Source organism: Gavialis gangeticus, unplaced genomic scaffold, assembly GCF_001723915.1.
Source record: "Gavialis gangeticus isolate Ggan-Ray unplaced genomic scaffold, GavGan_comp1, whole genome shotgun sequence".
Classification (NCBI taxonomy): Eukaryota; Metazoa; Chordata; order Crocodylia; family Gavialidae; genus Gavialis; species Gavialis gangeticus.
In genome coordinates this window covers 202,163,540-202,170,190 of record NW_017728992.1, presented here as the reverse complement: position 1 = coordinate 202,170,190, position 6,651 = coordinate 202,163,540, and the positions used below count along the sequence as shown (strand labels likewise).

The window sequence follows — 6,651 nt, the reverse complement described above, 5'->3', positions numbered from 1 at the left end:
CTCACACACTCACTCCCGCCCTCACACTCACCGCCTCACACGCACTCACGCACGGTAGCGGCGGCGGCGCAGCTCCCACCGCGGGAGAAGATCCCGTCAGGTAAAGAAAGCGGAAAGTTGCGGCGGGGGTGGGAGAGAGCCACACCTCGTCGTCCCTGTCCCAGTCCCCTCAGCGCCGGGCCGGGAAACCCGAGCGCCCCGCACCGCCCGGCCCCGCCCAACCCCGACCCGCGTGTATCCCCGCCAGGTCGCGTGGGAAGCGGGGATGCGCTCGCGGCCAAGCGCGGGGAGACGGGCGACGCGCCGCCCTGCGGGTCTCTGTGGCGGCCTCGAGTCGGGCGCTGCGGGGATCGTCCGCCAAAGGGTGTCCGCGCCCCAGAGAGTTTTCCCAACTCTGGACTCAGGATCTCTGTTATTAAACACGGATCTGCCCAAAGAGCCTTGCAACTGGTCGGGGTCCCCCACGCTCGCCGGGTGAGCTCTGCATACTGGGAGTAGACTGGGATACACAGGGAAGAACAGCGTGTACCGCTTCGGCTCATAATCCATATGCTTCGTTAGGCCCCGGGTGTCATTAAAGGCACTGAATGCACACGGTGGATTACGTCGATGTGCAAGCCGATGAGATCGGAAAAGTGCGGGCGAAGGTTTCATAGGTCTCATGCTCTTCAATGAGGTCGGCATGTGAATTTGCACCTCGTGAAAGAAACGTTTGCATTGAAATAGTTTGAAGTTGTGAAATTCGGTCTTAAGATCTGTCTGATACTGTTATGAGCTTGGTGTCTTTTTCATTCCGTTTTCGATGTATGATAATGACTAACACGCAAACAGGAGCATGCTTGGGATTGCATTTTCTACCCAGCTAGTGATTTATTCAAGAGCAGGCTTTTTTGGGGGGGAAGGGGGGTATTAAGAAAAAATTACTCTCCTGGAGTGAGTAGCGTGCTATGGTTTAACGGCTTCAATCCTGCGTGTAACTTTTTTTTTCTTTTTTGAATTTGAACATCTCCAGAAATGTCTGCGAAACTAATGAAATCCCTTTCCTTGCATGTTGCAGAAAACAACGTAAAAATCAATATTCCTCCCTCCCCTTCCAGTTACTGCTTTGCATGGCAGTGCTGTCTTTGACAAAGTGTAGCATGAGGATCGAGAGGTAGGATGTTACAACTCATTTCATATCCCTAGGGATTCGTGGAAACGCCTTTTCCCCACAATAGCAAACATTCTGTATCCTCCATATATTTTTAAAGGTATAAAGACTGCTTCATCAACAGCTGCTGGCAATGAAACAACATGAAAATGATCAGATAGGAACATTTCACAGTATATTGGTTTTTGTTATAAATAGGCTACTGCTGTCATATTCTGTCAAGCCCGAATATTGAGATCTTGTAAAATGTTAACTTTGCTAGCAAAACAGTTCTTGCTGCTTAACCTTACAGCACTTCTGACAGTTCATCATACATTGATCGTATCTTGCAATATGGATAGCTGTTAGTTTGTAGATGTGCTGTATCTTCATCCACTGAAAATGACTTAAAAAGCTTGAAAAACATCTTGCAAACTGTTTGTCAAAGGGAATGTTCCAGGTTGGAAACTGCACTTGAACAAGTCTCACAAATAACACCCTAGAATATTAATTGTGAAAAGCTTTAAATCTGGAGTCTGGTTTGCTCTTTCTTTCCCCCCTCCCTTTCTCCCTCATTTCATATATTGATTACTTCATTGAAAACTGAAGTTTGTTTGTCTGCACTTTCTATTTAGTTTACATAACGTGTGCTAATATTTTAAATCTGAAACACTGTTGAGGTTTCTCAAAACGCTGTTATATTAGTGTAAAGTCATAAAAATAGTTTAATTAATGTTTAAGACCTTAAAAAGCAAACAACTACATGTGACTTTTTTAACATGATCATTCTGATAGCTTTGAAATGAGAACAGGTCACCCTGAAGAACTGCAGCGATTCACACACAGCACTTAATGAATTTTGACTTGCACAGAGTAGCTGTTTTATTCTATAAATTGAATCCATTTATGATTATGAGTTCTGTTCCTAACAGTTGTTAACTTCTGCAAAGATAAAATATGAACAAAACACCAGTAGTTTCAAGTCGGTATTTTTGGGTACTGTTGCAGTTAATAGCATTGTGGATTTTACATAGAAATACTGAACTTAGGCTGAGGACAGGAAATGGAGCTGATTGTATGTACAATCTACCTGTGGTTCTGTATTGCACTTTTCAAGGCAATGCACCTGTTGCTTATGAAAGCTGATGTCTCTGAACCAGTTAGAAGGTAGGGCGGGTGGCACCTTGGGAGACTGCCTTTTCAAGGTTGGGAGGGAAGAGCTTTGTTGCTGTTTTATAAAGAAAATTTATTCCAGAACCTTTTCTTTTGCACCTTTGTGTGTTGTTTCCCCCCTATGTTTTAAATTGAAGTAGGAAATGTATTTGCCTTTCTTCACCACCTAGCACAGGTTAGTGCACACCATGATGTGGGCACTAAGTAATACTCTGCTCTTTTCAGTCTAACTGTTTCTTTGATCTTTTTGCATGTGTAAATTTGAGATCATTTAGACTAAAGCATTGCTGGGTTTAATCCCCTGTTTGTATGGCAGCAGAAGAAAATGGGCATGAACAGGATTTGCCCCACACCTGCTAAGAGCTGTATATACCAAATGTAAACTGGCACTGGGACATCCTGGGGGCAGTCTTGAAGAGCCAGGCTGAGGTTGTGTGTTGGGTGGAGGGAGACAGGTCAGAGGTGATGGCTGGCATTATATGGGTGGAAGAGCTGGTGTTGGCTGTTTTCTGCGCTCCCTGCCAAGGACACAGTTCTTAAAATGGGAGAATAGGGATATATGACCTCAAAGACATAGGAGAGCCAAGGGAGATACTTGCCTTCCTTCACTTGTTACAAACTTTTGGACTGGAGGGCTTAAGTAATAGTATTATAAGCATCTGAGAAGTTGTGAAGGATGAAGAAAACAGGGTCTGAAATTCAGTCTGGTGTGTGTGCTGACTAGTTTTAGGCAGGTAGACAGAAGAAAGCAGCCTGGGGTAGGGGACGTAGGAGAGATGCTAAGGCTGCAATTGTAGACCATGTTAAAGGATTCTGGGGCTCTGGATAGCAAGTATCATATTTTCTTAAATATAAGATGACCCCCCAATAATTAAATTCTCTACATGGAAAATTTATAAATTTGTTATAATTTTCCAAGTATAGAATCTAAGTATTGGTTGGAGGGTTGGCTTGAATCCTCCCCCATGCTACAGCAGAGGAAGCAGTGGCTGGAGGAGGGCGGTCAGGTGGCCCCCTTGTCTTTTGCCCTGCCCACTTCTTCCCTCTGCAGCCTTCCTGGCAACTGTACCACCACACCCCCAGCTCCCCCAGTCTCTGCCTTTTCCCTCCCTCCTTCCCCCAGTCTCTGCCCTCCCCCCAGTTGTCAAATACGGCTTTTGGAGCACAGCATGTGGAAGCTCAGCCCTTGCCTGGCCCTGCAGTGTTGGTGCTGCTGAAGCAAAGCCTGACAATAAGGGGGAGGAAATTGGTGTGCAGTGGGACACAAGCTGCCTAGGGGAAATGGGGGTGGAGGGTGGGCAGGAGGCTGATGTGGATCTGATTCCTGCAGCTGCTGGCTTCCCCCTCCACTTCCTATGCAATGTAAGACAAGGGGCCATGCTGACTGAGGGGGAAACCTTGTTTTATATGTAAGTAAATACCATAATTCTTTCTCTTTATGTTATTTTCCTTAATAACAACAGTATTAAATATGGTGCACAACAGAATTCACTTAAATGTAACAGTATCCAGGAATGGAAATGGAGAGGGTCTCCTGGCCTTGAAACTCTGCATAGTTTTTTGTTCCTCCTCATTTCTTCTATTTTGTATTTTTGTGCGTTTATTCTTAAATTTGTTCTCTTGTCCCTTCTGCTTGCTTATGCCTCTCATTTATGTCAGGTTCAGTGTTAAAAGCACTTGTGGAAAGACCCTGAATAAGATTGTTTGATGCAGAAAGAAGGAGTTTCCTTGGTTTGGCTAGACGGGGGGACTGACTAGTATTCCAGACAGTTTCCTTTTGCTACAGAACTTCAGTGTCTTGCACAGTACTGTAGGTCAGTTTAAAGCTTAATCCCCGTTCCCTGATTAGATTCTGATTTATCTCATTGTGACACCCCATGCTAGGTTTTCCCTTTTTTTGCTTCAAAATGTGCTAGTGAATTATCAGCATTTCCTTCTGGTGAAACATTGATGACTTGGAAGAACTCAAGTCAGCTGCTTGCCCAAATGCTAAGCACATTCTTCCTGCCCTTGCAGAGCTTGTAGTAGCTGACCTGATGGAGCTGCCCCTTCTTGTCTCCGTACATCTTTTGGCCAGCTGGTAGGGGAGAATGTCCACTGTTTCTTCTGTCTGAAAAAGGGATTTATCTCATTCTGTTAGTGAGGGATAGAGGTCATCCTGGCAACATATTGGAAGCCTATAAGAGTGCAGATAAGAGCTGACTGCTGGTCCAGCCAGTGCAACCTAGGGTGGCAAGAAGAAATGTAGTGGACTTCCTCAGGTATGACTTTCCAGTTCAAGGCAGTGCTGTGCTGAAGAAAGCCATGTCTGCTTGGCACATGCTAGTTTCCAGATTGGGAGCAGCATGGCTGTGTTAGTGCTGTGCTTTGTACCTAGTTTCATAGTTGGTAGGGTTGGAAGGGACCTGAGCAGATCATCAAGTCCGACCCCCTGCCATGGGCGGGAAAGAATGCTGGGGTCAAACAACCCCGGCTAGGTGTCTGTCTAGCCTCATTTTGAAGACCCCCAGGGTAGGAGCCAGCACCACTTCCCTTGGAAGTTGGTTCTAGATCCTAGCTGCCCTGACTGTGAAGTAGCGCCTCCTGATATCTAGCCTTAATCTACTCTCAGTCAATTTATGGCCGTTATTTCTTGTTACTCCTGGTAGTGCTTGGGGGAACAGGGACTCTCCCAATGCCTGCTGGTCCCCCTTGGCAAGTTTATAGATGGCCACCAGATCCCCTCTCAGTCTTCTCTTGTGGAGGCTGAACAGGTTCAGGTCCCATAGCCTCTCCTCGTAGGGCCTGCCCTGCTGCCCCCGGACCATGCTAATGGCCCTCCTTCAGACCCTCTCAATGCTGTCCACATCCCCGCTGAAGTGCAGCACTAAGAACTGGACGCAGTACTCCAAGTGCGGCCTGACCAATGTCTCATAGAAGGGGAGGATCACCTCCTTGGACCTGCTTGTGATGCATCTGTGGATGCATGACAAGGTGTGGTTAGCCTTACTGACCACATCCTCGAATTGGTGGCCCATTTTCATCTTGGAATCATTAATGACTCCAAGACCCCTTCTGCCTCTGCACTGATGAGAAGGGAGTTCCCCAGCCTGTAGGTATGCTGCTGGTTCTTTCTCCCCAGGTGCAGTACCCCGCACTTGTCAGTATTGAATCCCATCCTATTCTTATCTGCCCAGCCCTGTAACCTGTCCAGATCTACTTGTAGCCTGTCCCTCCCTTCTAGCGTACATACCACTCAGCTTTGCCTTTTAACTCTTTCTCCAGTTATATCAACATGCCTGTTGTCTGCCAGCTACATGCGCTTCCTTCTCTGGTTACCTTGGACACCAAACTCCTCAGATTCCCTTTTTTTTGTTGGAAGCAAGAGAGCTTAGGCCACCGAATGCCTAAGAAAGGGCCCAGTTGACTTCCCGTCCCTGGACTCCTTCAAACCTAGAATGGTTTGAAGGGAGCAGCAGCCTGTTGTGTAGCAGCTGCTACTGATGCTTCATCCCCCTTTCCCATGGTGCTGAGATCCCAAGGAACTTGGGTTGTAAAAGGGAATCAAAGTGAAGCTAGCCAAGGACTAGAATGAGCTAAACCAGAGGTGGACAACCTGTAGTACAGGTACCACACGTGGTATGGGCAGCCTGCGTGTGTGGCATGCAACATATTGGGGAGGGTTCAGGTAGCACAGCAGCAGATAGAAAGCAGAACAACAGATCAGGTAGGAAGCACAGGGAAGGGAACAGAAAGCAGAGCAGCAAACTGGGGAAGGGATTGGAGCAGAATTTGGGGAGGGTGTAGGGCTGGTTGGTGGCACGCCTGATAAAAGACTAGCCTTTACTGAGCTAAATGATAGGTTCTTTGTGTCAGGTGGCTATATTTTTTTTAACCTAAGGTGGTTTTCTAAATTAGAGCATCAGAGGAGGAGGGAAGAAGGCAGCCATACTTTATCCCATGGACGTAGATGTTTGGCTCTCATTCCTTCATAAACCCTTTCTGCGTTGCAGTTGAGGGCAATAAATGTAGAAGCTGCGAATAGAACTTTTGCCATTCCAGAAAAGACCTCGGGTTCATCTACTGAGAAATCCCATTTCCCACAGATGTTCTTGTGAAAGGTCCAGGAACGCCTATAACGGACTAATGTAATCTGTATAAATAAAGTTCCTTCCTAATTCTGTTCTTTGTGACTCGATTATACTATGGAATGCTAAGGGCTCTCTTCTTTTTTTTTTTTCTTTTTTCCTTTTTGTTTAGATCTTCTCCTCCTTTGCGTGGCCTGCACCAAAGCCCATATAAATGTTGAATCCTAGTAAAGTTTTTGCCAGCTACTTTGTAGAATTGAGTTACGTTATTTAAAAAGAGGA

At 46.2% G+C, this 6,651-nt stretch overlaps 1 protein-coding gene across 1 annotated transcript in view; it reads left to right on the top strand.

Annotated features, from left to right (window-relative positions):
• The first annotated feature begins 8 nt into the window (after positions 1-8).
• Positions 9-6,651, top strand: part of PTK2 (protein tyrosine kinase 2) — a 463,084-nt gene continuing 456,441 nt past the window's right edge. The window contains exon 1 of the mRNA XM_019528216.1: positions 9-100. The gene's annotated coding sequence lies outside the window, so the exon portion shown is untranslated. The remainder of the gene's footprint in view (positions 101-6,651) is intronic.